This window comes from Schistocerca gregaria, chromosome 1 (assembly GCF_023897955.1).
Source record: "Schistocerca gregaria isolate iqSchGreg1 chromosome 1, iqSchGreg1.2, whole genome shotgun sequence".
In the NCBI taxonomy this organism is placed as follows: Eukaryota; Metazoa; Arthropoda; class Insecta; order Orthoptera; family Acrididae; genus Schistocerca; species Schistocerca gregaria.
In genome coordinates, this window is record NC_064920.1 from 856411998 (window position 1) to 856431597 (window position 19600).

Consider the following 19600-nt stretch of genomic DNA (forward strand, 5'->3'; position numbering starts at 1 on the left):
TGAAGGGATCAGGGAAAGTGTGAAGCGAGTACGTCCTGACGTTGCAGACAAGTAGGATACTGCCCAATGTCACAGGGCCATTTCCACCAGGCAAATTTGGTTTCAAAACGTATTCCTGTTGTTCCTGAGTTCTTGCGACTTTTTTCTTCTCCCGAAATCGAAAAATTCCTTAAAGGGACTTCATCTGAGACTCTGCAGAACATTCAAAAGAATGTAACGACATGTTGTTAAGGCCCTCCCTGTCGAAGCCTCTCAGCACTGCTACCAAGACTGGGCACAACGAGTTCGCCGGCTAATAGCTGCCGAAGGGAACAACTTTGAAGAGGACAACATCGTTGTCCGAAAAAAATAAAAATAACAACTGTGGTAGATAGAAAATCAGTCTTATTATTTTTCTCACACACTTCGTGTGTCGTGCACAGATCCGACAGTGTGAATTCGACGGGTGACCTGACTGCTACGCACCAGAAACGAAGCAGCAACCGCAGGAACGCCAAGAAGCCGGTAGCCCTGCAACAAAGCGGGGGACCATAGAATAGAACCGAATATGTAAGCTTTTTAGAAATTTTAATACTATCTGAAGGATGTAATGGACATTTCCCACTCTAAACAATTCTGTGCTTCGTTAGTTAGTAGCGCAATAAAACATGATATCATAAGAATACACGTTCGTTGATTTTTAAAGTCTTATTTCCATCCTTTGCGTTTTGGTCTTTTAAATTTTTGTAGAGTTGGATCAGTCATTAAATATGCTCTAAATATTTTTAAACTAAATTTAAAAACTCGTCTTTCCTCAAAGGCATAAGTTGTATGTCACACATTTCAACATGATTGTACAGTACTATTTCCTGTTCATCTCTGAATGTTCAAGGAAAAACTTTTTGTTGTTACTGTCTTCAGTCCGAAGACTTGTCTGATGCAGCTCTAAATGCTACAATAAATCTGTGCGAGACTCTTCATCTCCAAACAACCATTGAATCAGCTTACTGTTCTCATCTCTTGGTCTCCCTCTACGATTTTTACCCTCCACATTTCCCTTCAGTACTAACCTGGTAATTTCTTCAAGTCTCAGAATGTGTCCTATCAACCGATTCTTTCTTTTGGTCAAGTTGTGCCACAAACTTCTTGTCTCCCCAATTATACACAGTACGTCCTCATTAGTTAGGTTATCGACCCATTAATCTTCAGCAGTCTTCTGTATTACACCATTTCGAAAGCTTTTCTGTTTATATTTAGAGTGTTTATCTTACAAGTTTCACTACCGAGTGAGATAGCGCATGGTTAGGACAGTGGACTGGCATTCGGGAGGACGACTGTTGAAAATCTCGTCCGGCCATCGTGATTTATATTTTCCGTGAATTTCCTACATCGCTTGAGGAAAATGCCGAGCTGCTTATTCTGAAAGGACACAGACGACATCCTTCCCTAAACCGATAGGACCGACGACCTCGCTGTTTGGTCCCCTCTCCCCAAATGAATCAACAATCAATCATGTTTCACTTCCATACGTGGCTCTACTCCATACAAATACCTTCAAAAAAGGTTTTCTGTCACTTGAATCTATTTTTGATTTATCTCCTTGACAAATGCTTTTCTTGGAATTGTCAGTCTATATTTTATATGTTCTCTACTTCGGCCAAATATCAGCTGTTTTGCTGCCCAAATAACAAAACCCATCTACTACTCTAATGTGCCTTTTCCTAATCTCATTCCCTTAGTGTCACCTGACTTTCTTCAACTACATTTCATTACTCTTATTTTGATTTTATTGATGATCATCTTATACCCTCCTTTCAATACACTATCCATTCCATTCAACTACTCTTCCAAGTCCTTTGCTGTCTCTGACAGAATGACATGTCATCGGCAAACCTCAACTATTTCTTCTCTGTGAACCTTAACTCCTATTCAAAATTTTTCTTTTGTTTCCTTTACTGCTTATTTAATGCTCATATTAAATAACATAGGGGATAGGATAAAACCCTCCCTTTTCAACCACTGCTTCGCTTTCATGCCCTTCGGCTCTTAGAACTTCCGTCTGGTTTCTGAAAAAGTTGTAAATAGCGTTTTGCTCCCTGTATTCAACCCCTGCTATCTGCAGAATTTCAAAGAGAGTGTTCCACTCAACATTGTCAAAAGCTTTCTCTAGGTCTACAAATGCTACAAACGTAGGTCTGCCTTTCCTTAAACTATTTCCTAAGATATGTCGTAAAGTCAGTATTGCCGCGAGTGTTCCTATATTTTTCCGGAATCCAAACTGAACTCCCCAAAGTCGACGTCAACCAGTTTTTCCATTCTTCTGTAAAGAATCTGTGTTAGCAACTTGCGGCCATGACTTCTTAAACCGATAGTTCGGTAATTTTCACACCTGTCAGCACCTGCTTTCTCTAAAATTGTAATTATAATATACGTCTTGATGTCTGAGTGTATTTCGCCTGTCTCATACATCTTGCTCACAATTTGGAAGACTTATGTCATGGCTGGCCCTCCCAAGGCTATCGGTAGCCCTAACGAAATGTTTTCTACTCCCCGAGGCCTTGTTTCGCCTTAGATCTTGGGAATGCTCTATCAAATTCTTCACGCAGAATCATACCCCCACTCCCATCTTCATCTAAGTCCTCTTCCATTTCTACATACAGCCCTCAAGTACATCTTTCTTCTATAGACCCTTATATACTCCTTCCACATTTCTGCCTTCCCTTCTTTGCTCAGGATCTGTTTTCCATCTGAGTTCTTGATATTCATACAGGTGGTCCTCTTTTCTCCAAAGGTCTCGTTATCTTCCCTGTAGGGTTGTCTATCTTTTTCCTAGTGATATATGCTTCTAAATCCTTACATTGTCATCTAGCCATTCCTACTTAGTCATTTTGCTCTTGCTGTCAGTCTCAGTTTTAGACCTTATACTGCCTTTCGCCTGCCTGGTTCATTTGCTGCATTTTCAAATTTTCTGCTTTCATCACTTAAATTCCATATCTCTTGTGGCCTTTTACCTGTTTCATCCACTGCTGCCTTCAGTACTTCATATCTTAAAGCTACCCATTCGTCTTCTGCTGCATTCCTTTCCCCTGTTCTTGTCAACCCTCTGAATCTCAACTAATCCAGGTACCATCTCCTTAATTTCCCATCTGTATCCCGTTTCTTCAGTTTTAGAGGTACAGTTCATAACGAAGACATTGTGGTCATAGTCCACATCCTTAAAATATGTTTTCTAAATCTCTGTCCAGCCATTACATAAGCAATCTGAAAGCTCCCGGTGCCTCCAAGTCTCTTTCACGTCTACAACCTTCTTTTACGATTCTTAAATCAAGTGTTAGCGATGACTAATTATGCTCTGTACAAAATTATGCCTGGCTGCTTCCTCTTTTATTTCTTTCCCCCAGTCCATATTTTCCCTTCTCTTCCTTTTCGTACTATCGTATTCCAGTCCCCCATCACAATTAAATTTTCGTCTCCTTTCACTATCTGAATAGTTTCTTTTATCTCATCATATATTTCTCCCTTCTCTTCATCATCTGCGGAGCTACTTGGCATGTAAGCTTGTACTACTGTAGTGTGTGTGGGCTTCGTGTCTGTTTTGGCTGCGATAATGCGTTCACTGTGCTGTTCATAGTAGGTTAACCGCGTTCCTATTTTCTTATTAATTAGTAAACCCATTCCTGCATTACCCCTATTTGATTTGTACTTACAACCCTGCATTCACTAACTCTCACTACATCTAACATCAACCTATCCATTTCGCTTTTTTAAATTTTCTAAACTACCTGCCCGATTAAGAGATCTAACATCCCACGCCTCGATTCGTATAATGAAGTCTTATTTCTCCTGATGATAACATCCTCCTGAGTAGTCCCCACGCGGAGATCCGATGGGGGGGGGGGGGCTATTTTACCCAAGAGGACGCCATCATCATTTAACCATATAGATGACAGCTGCATGTCTTCGGAAAAAGTTACAGCTGTAGTTTCCTCCTGCTTTCACCCGTTCGCAGTACCAGCCCAGCAAGGACGGTTTGGTTGACATTACAAGGCCATATCAGTTAATCCCGTTACCCTTTAAACTACTTAAAAGGCTGCTGCCCCTCTTCAGGATACACACCTCTGTCAGGCTTTTCAACAGATACCCCTCCGTTGTGGTTGTACCTACAGTACGGCTATCTGTATCGCTGAGGCCCGCAAGCCACACTACCGACGGCAAGGTCAGTGATTCATTGGGAGGGTAGACGCGGAAAAACTTATCCAAAACAGTTTTCATGGCAACCTCTTAGTTTTCCTGGAACTGAATATTTCTTACTCGCTCCCTTGTACGTTGTTTCTAGAAATCTTACCTTTTCTACGACTTCCTTCATGTTGCTTTCACCCCATTTATGTCCTGACTTCTCTGACTCTGCCTGTTAAAGGAAAAAGATCGGTGATGGTATAAGTTTTTATGCTATCTGTTTTGTCCGTTACAACACGAAATTGCTTGATCTGATAGAACCCGAACTTACCGCTGTGGCGGTTTAGCAAATCTACTGTTATTGACTGGGCTAGATATTATCAGAGCCAATAATATAGAGAATAACAACATTTACACCCAAAAATACAATAAAAATGTTTTATTAACTATTTACAAGGAAAACACACCACTCCACAGTCAAACTCGTGCTGCAAAAAACTGACGAAGAGAGATGATTTATAGCCGCTCCGAAGCACACTATTCTTCGGACCAAATCACATGTCTCTTTGCTCCATAGCTCGCACTGCAGAGACGCGACAGCTGCTGTCACGAGTTTAGAAACACCTCTTATCTTATATAGTTTTCTGTCCGAAAACACCCATTCTTCCTAGCATAAAGTCGATATTAAGGGTGAAGAGTACCAAACTAGTATAAATTACTCTTGTAGTAACTCTTACTTCTTTAGTATGGACTACTTTAGTAAATTACTCCTGTAATCCTTTCTAGCTTCTAAAACTATAGCCATGATACATAAATTACACAAAAGGTGATGCAACAGTCTGCCGACAGTCAATATTTTCCGAGAGGGAACGTAATGTACGTGCAACCAGTGTGCAGAAATGGCTTACGCCTTTAGTAAACAGGCGTTACTACTTTACTTACAACTAAAGAAGTAAATAGAAATCGAGCTCTCCAACAGCTACTACAAGAATATGTACTCTTTCAGTAACTGTTAGAGAGTTACAACTAAAGACGTAAATAGAAATCGAACTCTCTAACAGTTACTAAAAGAGTACATATTCTTTTAGTGAGTGTTGGAGAGCTCAATTTCCATTTAGTTCTATAATTGTAACTAGGTAGTAACGCCTTTTTACTAAAGGAGTAAGCCATTTCTGCACACTGCTGGATTGTGAATTACGTTCCCTCTCGAAAAATATTCACTGTCGGCGGACATCGTTGCATCACCTTTTGCGCAATTTATGTTTCATGGCTTTAATTTTAGAAGCTAGAAAGGACTATTAAATTGAATTATTAAAATTGGTAAATCTAAATGATATTGTACTAAGTAATGATAAGGTCTGTGTATTATGAAAAAGAAACGTACTATTAATTATTGTTAACCCCGCCAACTACCAAATTCCATTGTGGTTGGTGACACGTATTAATTTAAGCGCCAGTTTGAGATACGAGCTAGCAGCGACATGGAGATAGACAAGAAACGTTCAAAAAACATACCAGAAAACAAAAAAGCGTGTTTTACTGAAATAATGAAGAAGTACATAACTACTATTCAATTTAAAAAGCACGATGTCAGCATGCTGAAAAGGTAAACGGATGTCGGGGAAAAAATACACGTTGAATACAACGCAGAAGCTCTTACACAAAGATCACAAGAGCGGCTTAAAGTGATTTGGAAGGGCATGAAGGCGAAAGCAAAGGAAATGAAATCTAAATGTAATCTAGAACAATTTCAAAATGGAGCAGTGAGACGATGATCGACGATATAAGCCAAATGGTTGTTGATATGATCCCAGATGTTTTCGAGGGGATTGCTGGAGTTAACGACAATGATACATCTGAAGATAATGAGATAATTTCAAGTAATTTGGATGGTAATAACTGCTCTGAAGGTAGCAATGATTCTGCTGAAGGTGGAAATTTATCCCATAGTCTTGACCCTCAGCCTGCATTCCCTTATCAGAAGATGCACCCAGCAAAAGAGGGTGAGAACATGCGGCTGTAGTGAAGAAGCGAGAGCTGTTGAAAAAAGCAGACGAGCTTCATTCCTTAAAAATGCATTAAATACGAATGGAATACAATGCAAAAATGTTTTTAATAGAAACACAAAGAGGAATCATGGAGAAGAGTACAATCTTAAAATGGAAATTATGAATAAGTTCAAAAACGTAATGGTGCAAACTTCAGATTCCATATCGTAAGCCAATGTACTCGATAAATTTGGGTTTTTGTGAATGAATAAGAATATGTTCATATGTAGAAAACATTTTATTTCCTTGATATTTTTTCAAATGGTTAATATGTTTTTCTTTCTTGTATGGCATAATATTTGTGTTTTCATTTCAGCATCGGTTCTAATTTTTATTAATACCACATTCAAATATTTATGTCAATTTTCAATATTATAAAAGAAGTCCATTTTTAGAAATAATCGAAACATTTTATGACTTTGCATGCTCATTTAAGAAATAAAGTGAGAATGTTAATCCCCTAGCAAAAATATAGGACATAACCATAAAATTACACATAGATAACATAATTCAGTTTTCACTGCAGTATTGACAATGCGGTGGCTTATTTATTCATTTAAAATGGAAAAGAAAGATAATGAATTCCAAACTATTGCTTGAACCTCAATTTACAGGACAGTCGCTAAACACCTTGATTTTACAAACCGTGAGCGCGGTGGGTTGCAAAAACGCTCACGGATTGGTTCAAAGAGCAAAGAATGCGTGGTTCGTGACAGCTTTTGGAAAGCTACAGACAAAATGGAGATGATTTGTTTTTCCACATTGTAACGAGAGGCGTAACGTGGATCTCGAACACAAACACAGAACCGAAACAATAGCAACGCAGTAGCACCATTAAAGTTCACCAAAACCAAAAAGTGTAAGTCATGTCCAATCTCGAATCGAAAAATGACGGATACCATGTTTTGGGAGAAAAAGGACGTCCTTTTGTTAGATTTTATGGACCGTGGGTCAACAGTTACAACTGACGTATACTATAAAAAGCTAAACAAACTAAGACATGCGCACCAAAATTGATACTGTGGGAAACTGTCGTCTGACATAATCCTCATGACATATCAAAGGGCCGGCCGCGGTAGCCGAGCGGTTCTAGGCGCTTCAGTCCGGAACCGCGAGACTTCTACGGTCGCAGGTTCGAATCCTGCCTCGGGCATGGATGTGTGTGATGTCCTTAGGTTAGTTAGGTTCAAGTAGTTCCAAGTTCTAGGGGACTGATGACCTCAGAAGTTAAGTCCCATAGTGCTCAGAGCTATTTGAACAAAACCAAGGAGAAAACTCAATATTTTTGGTGGGAACTTTTTGATCACACTCTGTACAGTCCCGACCTCGCACCAATTGACTATTTCCTTTTCTTGCATTCAAAACGTGGCTAGGTGGACAACTATTTCAGAATGACGATGAACTAAAGTCTGGCGTTACCAACTGGTTCAATCCCCAGGCGGCAGATTTCTATGCAGAGAAATTAAAAAAGCTGGTGCAGCGCTACAAAAAGTGAATAGATGTGAATGGCGATTACGTGGAAAAGCAAAGTAGGCATGTGGTAAAATGTTAGCGTCAATAAAAGCCTTTTCTCAAGAGCTTGTTTTTTGGTGACAACATACATCCTACTTTTGGAATACGCCTCGTGCTCAATAGTAACACATTACCCTAATGAAAGAGATAGAACCGTTACGAAGGAATTTATGCCTACCATATAACTTTTCCTGAATAGATTTTTGGCTGCTAAAGCCTTTCTCCTAGAACTACGTGGCCATCCAAACTGAATACTCTACAGGGATAGTTGGAACTGCGATTGTGAAATAGAACATTGTTATATGCCTCCCTATCCCAAGTCACTAACGCAATATTGTGTGGTGGCGCTCGAGCCTAGAACAGCCATTCGAATCCTGGTGGTGGAAGAAATTTTCATCGCCGCTATTTGCCCGCAACGGGACGGCAGATAGTCGAAAAGATCCTGAACAGCCGACTGTGCTCCTGTGTGAAGGATTAAATTCCAAACCTCTTTTCAGTGAAGGAATCTGATGCTGTTGATTGTAAACGGTCTGCCGGATAGGATCGTTAGGCTTAGCAGTCCCCTTGGTGCTTTCGAGAGAAGTATGCCAGTGTTTCGGCGCTGAATTCCACCTCCTTCCTTCTCTCGTCATCATACGACACAATCACGACGACACGTTATGCACAGAACCATTACAGTCAAATACATACAACCAAAAAGACCACTCTCACACATTGTGAGGAGAAGACTCACTGTGCCCGGAAGAAGAAAGCATTAGGTGTCACAGTCAGTTATGCTGTATGAACCTTTTTTTCTTTTAACTTGCAATTGGGAACTCCACCAACAAATGTTTGTTTACTTACATCCAAGTCGCTATTGTCTTCTCATCATCCAACTGCCATTCTGTGCTGAATAAATGGCTTCTTTATTTTTTATGCATTAAGTGCACATAATTCTTGTTATACGTACGCATCTCGGGAGAATAATAAATGAAAGGAATGTAATTGATATCAAACAATATTATGAATGTTATTCACTGTTGGTAGATACATTTTGCCTATACCTATTTAACGAGCATCAGAGAAAAAACAGTACAATATTACAGCATTAAAACACCTCTTCATGGATGTAAAATGGTTACTTAGATACATCTTTGATGTCAGCAGTCTGTCGTATTGACTAGAAGATTTATCTTAGAATAAGAAAAGACAGCTAGGGTGGACTTAAAAGTACCGCTGACGGCGATATGACCAAATAATTAAAAGCAGAGTTCTAACTTGAGTGGAAAAAACCTAGGGAAGGAACCTGCCATTGTCGTAACCTCCTTTTTTCTCTTTTTTGTACAGAGGCCCGCTGCTACACTAACAGGCGCACTACAGAATATTTAAAGAATGAATGACAGCAAAAACATACGATAAATTTTTTGTTACGCGTGAGACTACTAAGTTTTTATTTTCAAGAGAAGCACATACCTGCAAGCTTGGGGTACTTCGTACAATTAGGTTTAGGATAAAAGTTTTCATTTACCGTCAGCCGGTGTGGGCGAGCGATTGTAGGTGCTTCAGTCTGGAACCGCGCGACCGCTACGGTAGCAGGTTCGAATCCTGCCTCGGGCATGGATGTGTCATGTCCTTAGGTTAAAACGGTTTAAGTAGTTCTAAGTTCTAGGGGACTGATGACCTCAGATGTTAAGTCCCATATTGCTCAGAGCCATTTTTTTTCATTTCCTTTTCACAAATGTTCAATGTGACCTTCACCGGACGCGCGACAAACATCAACACGATAGTACCACTCTTCCCATAGCTCTGTGAGCATGTACGGAGTTACTATAGTCAGTTCATAATGATGACTGTTTGTGTGTAAAGGTGCTAAATAGCGTGGTAATCAGCGCCAGTCGTAGTTGATTTACTGATGTTGGAAGAGGAGGCGCAGAGGTGGGATATTCCATAAACTCCAAATAGAACAGAAGTGGCACAACGCGAGATCATGCGACCTTGAAGGTGCACTGCAAGAGCCGTGTACCTCTCGAGGCCGATGCATGTTTCAGGAAACTTATTGTTAAAAAATGTTGTACTCCAACCTGTTGAAAAAGGAAACGCTATAGTATCGCTGTCTCAACTCCTGTTGGAAGCTGATAGTAAAACCCTTGATCTCAGTACTAAGACTCTCTGAAGTTCACAATATTACCCACCGAACGCCACGTATCGAAACTCGTGGCTTCTGTCGTGCTTAGTAATGTGCAGAGTCTAGAATGTGTAAAATAGTCGAAAAAGGGCCGTTGGAAGTTCCAGGTGTAGACTGACGCAACTTAACTGTCAACCAGTCGTTAGCCTTTCCCTACATTCGCGACACATTACGATTATGTGCTTTTTTAAGACTTCAACTGTACCCGTAGAAGCGTACGCTCGTTACAACCGAGAGGAATTCCGTCGATATCGGAGGCGGACGTTCCCTCGCCTGATGTTTCCCCGACGCGAAGAGAGCACGTAAAAGAGACGTGCTCACTGGAGCGATTTATCTCCAGCGGGCCGGAACTTCCCTCACGAGAAGTTCAACGCTCACCAGACGATGATCCGACGCCGTCGCCCAAGGCCTCACACACGCGGCCATCTTCTGCCTTAGGAAGACGTCGCTACACAAACGAGGTAAGGAAAATCTCAAGCTCGTAGTGTTTGATGCGTTTATTCTTTGGACAACGCACCTCTTTATAACATAACTTAACCGACCAAAAAGGTCAGGTCAGACATTAACTGCAACTGCTCATTTTATGTTTCTGTTTGACTACAAACTCATAACCACAAAATCGTATGAAATGAACTGCTGAGTGCTAGGCTCATATTCCGGCCGCATGAGTTAATGCTTCGGCACGCTGCTACACTTACGTATGTTTGCGTCTCTGTTTCAGCAAGACGAGTATCAGCAATTTCACGAAGTCTCTATTCGGCACTGACTCGGTATCGTGTTGGGCAGGGAGAACTGTAACACACAGTTAGTCACTAAGTATACGCAGATGGTCTGTGAGACCAAAGAGAATATTTTCACATCAATAGAATCTCTGACAATTGCTTCCAAGAAGCTGTCTTTCCAGTGCCTTTAAGTGATCGTAATAGGAGTCGACTGGCATTATGAACCTAGTACTTTAACAATAACACTTGTGTTTAGCTTACGTCAAACACAGGCAGAAGAGGAGAGAATTATGCAGAAGACTGAAGAAGCTATGGTTGGAAGTTTAGCTGATGATTCCGATCATGGAGAGTTCAATTTTGAAGAAATCCAGAGTCCAGAATGTAAATGTAATTCCGATGCCAATAGGCCGGAACAAGAGACAATAATTATGGTGCAGATAGTGAAGTATCTGTAGATAAAGACGGAACAGTACGGAAGTCACATGTTCCGCTAACGAAATTGCTCATACGTTGTGATAACGTCTTAACTCACTAACCGGGTGTGGAAAGTGTTGGAAACAGGCTGCAAGGCAGGAAACAATGTATTTTTTGATGAACGAATTATGCACATACTCGTTAACTGTAGCAGCAGATACATTCAAAATATCCAGGGGAACTTATCTACATCTACGTCTACATGATTACTCTGCAATTCACTTTTAAGTGCTTCGCAGAGGGTTCATCGAACCACAATCATACTATCTCTCTACCATTCCACTCCCGAACAGTGCTCAGGAAAAACGAACACCTAAACCTTTCTGTTCGAGTTATGATTTCTCTTATTTTATTTTGATTATCATTCCTACGTGTGTTGGTTGGGCTCAACAAAATACTTTCACATTCGGAAGAGAAATTTGATGACTGAAATTTCGTAAATAGATCTCGCCGCGACGAAAACCGTCTTTGCTTTAATGACTTCCATCCCAACTCGCGTATCATATCTGCCACACTCTCTCCCCTATTACGTGATAATACAAAACGAGTTGCCCACTTTTGCACCCTTTCGATGTCCTCTGTCAATCCCACCTGGTAAGGATCCCACACCGTGCAGCAGTATTCTAACAGAGGACGAACGAGTATAGTGTAAGCTGTCACTTTAGTGGACTTGTTGCGTCTTCTAAGTGTCCTGCCAATGAAACGCAACCTTTGGCTCGCCTTCCCCACAATATTATCTATGTGGTCTTTCCAACTGAAGTTGTTCGTAATTTTAACACCGAGGTACATAGTTGAATTGACAGCCTTGAGAATTGTACTATTTATCAAGTAATCGAATTCCAACGGATTTCTTTTGGAACTCATGTGGATCACCTCACACTTTTGGTTATTTAGCGTCAACTGCCATCTGCCACACCTTACACCAATCTTTTCTAAACCGCTTTGCAACTGATACTGGTCTTCGGATGACCTTACAAGACGGTAAATTACAGCATCATCTGCGAACAACCTAAGAACTGCTCAGATTGTCACCCAGGTCATTTATATAGATCAGGAACAGCAGAGGTCCCAGGACGCTTCCCTGGGGAACACCTGATATCACTTCAGTTTCACTCGATGATTTGCCGTCTATGACTACTTTCCTAGAGAGAAAGATGCTCAACAAACTTTTAAACGTGAAATTGCTGCTTTATAGGCCCTCTGTGTTCCTTATATATATAAATGGTATGAGAGACAATCTGAGTAGCGGTCTTAGGTTATTTGCAGATGATGCTGTCGTTTATCGTCCAGTAAACTCATCAGAAGATCAAAACAAATTGTAAAATGATTTAGAAAAGATATCTGAATGGTGCCAAAATTGGAAATTGACTCTAAATAATGAAAAGTATGAGGTCATTCATATGAGTGCTAAAAGGAATCCGTTAAACTTCGGTTACACGATAAATCAATCTCATCTAAAGACCGTGAATTCAACTAAATACCTAGGAATTATAATTACGAACATCTCAAAATGGAAATAACTGACAGAAAATCATCTGGGGACAGCAAATCAAAGACTGCATTTTATTTGCAGAACATTTAGAATGCGTAACAGATCCGCTAATAAGACTGCCTACACTACGCTTGTCCATCCTGTTTTGGAGTACTGTTGCGCCGTCTGACGTCCGTACTGGAAAGGATTAACGGAGTACATCGAGAAAGTTCAACGAGGAGCAGCACGTTTTCTATTATTGAGAAATAGGAGAGAGAGTGTCACAGACATGACATAGGTTTTGGGATGGACACCATTAAAACAAAAGCGTTTTTCGTTCCGGTGGTATCTTCTCACGAAATTTCAATAATCAGCTTTCTCCTCCGAAAGAGAAAATATTTTGTTGATGCTGACGTACATAGGGAGAAACTATTATCATAATAAAATAAGTGAAATCAGAGCTCGCACGAAAAGATATAGATGTTCATTTTTTCCGTGCGTTGTTCGAGTGCGAAATAATAGAGAATTATTTTGTAGCTGGTTCGATGAACCCTCTGCCAGGTACGTAAGTGGGATTTGCAGAGTATCCATGTAGATGTAGATGTGTGCCCAGTGACTAAATCTACAATATTTATTGGGAATATACGGCACAGGAGTTAAAATATTTCTTTTCGCCTAGGGCATAAACAAAATTTGCTTCCTCCTTCAACGATAAAGAATCAGAAACTCGCAAGGGGCTAACTGAACTTGTTCAGAGTCTTTGTCGGCCTGGCATGAACACAGTGTACAACATAACTTATGACAATTACTTTACAAATTACAGGCTTCAAAAACACACCTCTGTCTACAATGCATCTCGTTGGGAATATTGAACAAAATACGGGCAATGACAAAGAACCATACATTATCGTATTCCATAACCTTACAAAGGGTTTATGTGACAGACGGAATGAGTGTACGATATAATTTAGCTAGAGATAAAAGAATGTAGTCAATAGTTGTGTTTTATAGCAACATGAGCACAGCTGCGATAAATATTGCTATTATTTTCAACATAAATGAGGAAGACCAACTGAGAAAAAGAAAATTTTCAAGGCAGTGTTCTTTCGCCCCCTGAAAGACCGTCTTCAGCAAAGGGCAATGCCAAAAACGTTGTCAAAAAAAGGTAGCTGAGGGAACTGGAAAGTTTTGTGGTGTAATGTGGAATCAACTGCGAGCTCACGAGGACGGCGTGCGGAACGCTAAATAAAAAAATAGTGAGACAAGTTATGTTTGTAAAAACTGCTTAAAACGTTTGTCATGTACATTATACTACTGTGTGCAAACACTTGGCCGATAGAATATCTCACTGTACACATTTGTTATTTTGATAGCAGATCATTTTTATGTATCTCGCAAATAGATATGTTAAATTTATTGGTAATGACACTACTTTATTTACTAAGAATTAAACTACTAACATACATCACAATGTAAATCAAAAGCGATGAAAACTGTAAGGATCTGTGAGACCACCTGCGTGTACTGACGTTGATATTCCAGGCGCATGCTCCTCCAGCTCGTGTGTAAATGAGTCTTACGTAATTGGCAGCTGTTCCAAGATGATTTTCCGAGTAACATATGATGTTCGAGGTCTGGCACTTACCGCTGTGACTATGCAGTATCTGATGGCTGCACAGCTAATAGAACAACATCAGTACGTTATACTTCAAGTATTTGCTTCTTTCTTTTCCTTCCTTTCTTGGCTAGAGCCTGTTTCCTTCAGTACCCCTCACTTTACTCTTTGGTTTTCACTGCATCTTGTCCTTGCATTGCTTGTATTTCTTTCACCAGCTGATGATATACTCGTATTTCTTACGATTTTCACAATATCCTGTCACAAATCCTGTCTAGGCATTCATTCCACTCATGCTTTCTCGTCTTTGCCCACGCATTAATCGAGTTCTCTTTACATGCTTTCCTAATGCTTTCAATTCTCTCTATATATATCTCAGTACGTCTCCTGAAAGTCTCCGGAGAATTTTCATTTCTGTAGTTTCCGAGATTCTTCTAACACATTAAAAGTTAGAAGATTCTTGGAAACTACAGAGTTGTCTAGCAGTGTAAGTCATAATTAGTGTCACTACTGTTTTGTATGTTCTTTCTCGAAAACACCCTGCAACTTTGTTTGCTTTTGCTACTTGCTCTCGAAACTTCTTCTCACACTCCCACTGCTGGGCAACTCAATAACAAGATAGGAAAACGTCATTAAGTATTTGATAATTTTTCCGTCTAATTCCAGTTTGCATGGAATAGTTTCCACAGATATGGTCACTTTTGGGACTGTCACGTTAAGTATATGTACAAGTTTCTCTGCAGGTAATCTTCTCTGCTTACTAACAGAACGGCATCGTCAGTACAGCAAATAATTTTTATTTCTTCGTCCTCGATCTATGACCACTACCAACCAAATCCATGATTATGTTAAGAAGTAGCAGCCTCAAAGAGTCACTTTGTCTAGTACCACTATTAACGCGTATACAGAAAGTTAACCTGTAACAAATTTTCTTCTGAATGTAATAGTTGGAATAAATGTCTTCAGTTGTTTTCATTAAATTGGAAGTAATTCCTGAATTGTAGGGCAGGGTTACCACATCTGTTAACTGTATCCTATTGAAAGCCATCTGTAAGTCAATAAAACAAAGATAAACTGATCTGTTACATATAATGGGCCTTTCAACAAACTTTCTAAGAATGAATTTTGGATCTGTGCATGACCTAGCAAATATAGAGCTACACTACTCTTCTGCAAGCGTTGAAATGTTTCTCTATTTCATTTTCTATTCCTTTTGTTATATATTGAACAAGTGAACTCGTTAGATTCATCCCTCTGTAATTGGACAGCTCTTTCTTGTCTCCTTTATTGTACATGAAAACAGTAATACTAGTTCTTCATTCACTTAGAATTTTATAACGACTTATAACATTGTTAACTAACTTGGTTAATTATTGAAGTGGGTATCCTCCATACTTCAGGTAATTCAATGGGTATCTATTTTTCCCTGGACACTTCTTGTTTCTTAAAAGACTCACAAATTGTTCTTTCTTATCTAGTCAAACAATAATGTCAACGTTTACTTGTACACAGATCTCCGAATTCTTACCATTTTTTGATAATTTCTTAGCTTTTAAACCACCCTGTTAAATACGCCACCTATGATTCCTCATTTATGTTGTCTACTTTCAAAATTTTATTTAATTCGTTTCTCTGCTGTCGTATAACTCTCCAAATATCTTTCGGCAGCACAAAGAGCTCACACTCTGTATTTATAGACAATATTTCCCTGTAGTCCTTCTTGAAACGATTCAGTAATTATTTTGTGTCATTCGAGTTCTTTCGGAAGCTTCATTAGACGCTTGTGTTCTGAGCGTTTTGTATTTCAAATGAGCACACCTCTTTCTTATTTTTACACATTTCCTTAACCCCTCTGCGAAACCTTAGTGTTCTATTTGTTCTCCACTTTTGCTTTATAACTTAATGCTGATTGAGCTGATGCTTTAATACTTTCTTTGATTTTCCACAGCCCTGATCTACGTTATTCACATGGCTCTGAGCACTATGGGACTTTAGTCACTCCCCAAGAACTTAGAACTACTTAAACCTAACTAACCTAAGGACATCACACACATCCATGCCCGGGGCAGGATTCGAACCTGCGACCGTAGCGGTCGCGCGGTTCCAGACTGCAGCGCTTAGAACCGCTCGGCCACCCCGGCTGGCTCTACGTTATCCTCCGCGTTAATGGTATTCTTTTAATTTCTCTGTTAAGAGTTTCTAATATAAACTTCTTGTAGCTTCATTCCGTGGTGACCCTATATTAAACTTTTCTCCTTTTTATACAGCTTTTTTATCAACCCTATCCCTTCCTTCATGCAAGCTCTTTGCTGTCCCCTAAACACCACTCACCAAAACTCTCGTAATATTCGGCTCCATTGAATTATCATGTTCCACGGTTTCTCTGAAAAAAGAAACCCAAAATGTTGGCTGCTCTTCTACCAATGTTTCAAGATGAGACGTAATGCGAATAATTCAGTACGCTCAATCTGGAAAAGGGGGGAAGGGATGTAAAGAGAGAGAGAGAGAGAGAGAGAGAGAGAGAGAGGGAGAGAGAGAGAGAGAGAGATAGGTAGAACACGCGCAGAAGTGGTATCACCTCTTCGTATCTAACCGACGATCCTATCCTGGTGTCACCGGACGCAAACCACAACATTCGAACAATCGCAGGCGCGTTTCTCAGATTTTACTTTGTGAAATTCAGTTGCCTTTTCTTTAGTCCTAATTTCTCTTATAACGTCTTCGCTGTCCTTGCGTAAGATCTATGTTGATAAGAGAACCTTTGTACAAAACATCGCAAAAGCTGTTTCCTAAACTTTCTCAACAGTGTTTCGCTAAAATGAAGTCTTCTTCCCTCCAGAGATTCCCATTTGAGTTGAAGGAATCTATCCGTAATACTCGCTTTTGGTCGAGCTTAACCGTATTAAATCTAGCAGCACAACTCCGAGTTGCTTTGATTTCTTTCATTTAGTCCGACCTGGCGCGTATCAGAAGCACTCGAACAGTACTCAAGAATGGGTCGCACTGTTATTTTGTTTGGGGGCTCCTTTACAAAAAATGTTCAAATGCGTGTGAAATCTTATGGAGCTTAACTGCTAAGGTCATCAGTCCCTAAGTTTACACACTTCTTAACCTAAATTATCCTAAGGACAAACACACACACCCATGCCCGAGGGAGGACTCGAACCTCCGCCGAGACCAGCCGCACAGTCCATGACTGCAGCGCCTAAGACTGCTCGGCTAATGCCGTGCGGCGACTCCTTTACAGATGAGTTACACTTTCATAAAATTCTCCTAGTAATTCGATCATTGGCCTTCCTTTCACCCGCCTTACGTGCTCGTTGCGTTTCATGTGATTTGCGACGTTAAACCGAGATATTTAATATATATCACTGAGCTAAGTAGCACACATTACAGAATTGTTTTTCCTTCTCATCGGTACTAACGTTTTCCCACGTTTAGAGCAAGCTTCCATGTGTTATTTGAGTGACATCTGGAATGTTAAGTACATTAAATTTCAACAGAATTTAAACTAGAAGGGCGTGCTTAAAAGTTATGCCTCCGTGCTTTTTATTCTGTTCTCAATATCGGTTGAGGCATTACAGGTCACGCAAGTTACTCGTTAATTTCTCTGCTTCAGTGACGCACGTTGCAACCCTCCGCCTCTAGAGGGCTTCAAAGTGTAGCGTGTAGCATGGCGGTTTGTAACGTAACTATGTCGGTGAGCGACCCAGTACCCTCTCCTTCAGTATGACAGTGCCAGACCACACATGATCGTTGCGACATCTGCAACAATCTGACATCTTGAGTTCGTTGTCATCGATCATCTTCCATGCATCCCAACTTGGCTCCATCTGATTTTCAGTTGTTTCCAAAACTTCGAGGTCCTCACCTTGAAAGTGATAAAACGGTGAAAGCTGAGGTGAGGATGTGGCTCCATCAACAAAGCCAACCATTCCACAGCGACTGCATCAAAAAACTGGGATAAATGTGTTTGTCGCCATGGTGACTACGTGCAGAAATAAATACGTAAACATGAAGAATAAAGATTTAGAATGTTAATAAAGTTTATATTATCTAAAAAAAAGGGAGAGAGAGAGAGAAAGCAAGCCCTCGTAGTACATATCATCTGAAAATACATACTGCCAAGTATGTTGAGAGGAAACGGCAGCTCATGTCTGTTCGTACTTTTACATTGATAGTGAAGACGTGAAGTACGCTAAGTTGACGAATATCTGAACACACCAGATGACATTGCACCATTAGTTAACCGAATTGAATTTTATACTTACTAAATGGTGGCTGCCGGAAAAGTGTAGGTACCATCTGTTCTGGAGTAACCACAAGCGCCGGAATGAAGAGGAAGAACGCAAGGCCACAAAAGGTGGTGAGGTGACGACAGCCAATAGCCCGCTGACAAGGACCACGCCGCGCCAGGAGCGACCTCTGCAAGAAATGAATATAAGCGCCGTTCCTGCCAGCCTCTGTGGACATTAGTGGACAGGACAATTCATCCATATGTGGGTGATGTCAGTTGCTGTTAGAAGTTACTGACATTCAGTCCTGAAGATGGTAAACAGTTTAGAAGTAGAAAATAGATTTGAAATGAGTATAACACATGGCGAGAGTGCCACAATATCATATTGTACGAGGGTCAATCCAAAAGCAATGCACACTATTTATATAAAAATACAGCTTTCATTCTGCATGTGTGAAAGTTTTACAGTGTGTAGGTACATCCTTTCCGCTTGTTTTCAAACTTAGTTCAACCTGTTCCCGTGAGTGGCGCCGTCACAGCATGTCATCAAGATGGCTGCTACACTCGACGTTCGTCAAAAGCAACATGCTGTCATAGAATTCCTGTGCTGTGAAAACGAGACAGCGGAAAACATCCAAAGAGATTGAAAAATGTGTATAGAGATGCAGTACAGTTAGTCGGTGGGCAAGCAGGTTACGTGATGAAAGTCCTCGCAGCGGTAGGCCTCGTACTGCACACACTCCAGATAATGAACAGAAAGTTAACGAATTGGTGACTGCTGACAGACGCATCTCAGTGAACGAATTGTCACAGTACGTTGCGATAAGGGAAAGAAGTGTTTGCAAAATACTGAAATTGTTGGTGTTAAAAAAAGGTTTGTGCCAGGTGGGTTCCCAGGATGTTGACAGTGGCTCACAAAGAAACAAGAAAATCGGTATGCAGCGAACTTTTGGAACAGTACGAGAATGGTGAAGACGAATTTCTTGGAAGAATTGTGACAGGTGATGAAACATGGCTCCACCATTTTTCATGCAATGTCACCCAAGAAAAAAAAAATCAAAACGACACCTTCTGCTGGAAAAGTTATGGCTCCGGTGTTTTTCCATTCCGAAGGACTCTCGCTTGTGGACATCATGCCAAGTGGAACCACCATAAATTCTGATGCATATGTGACGACACTGAAGAAACTTCAAGCTCGACTA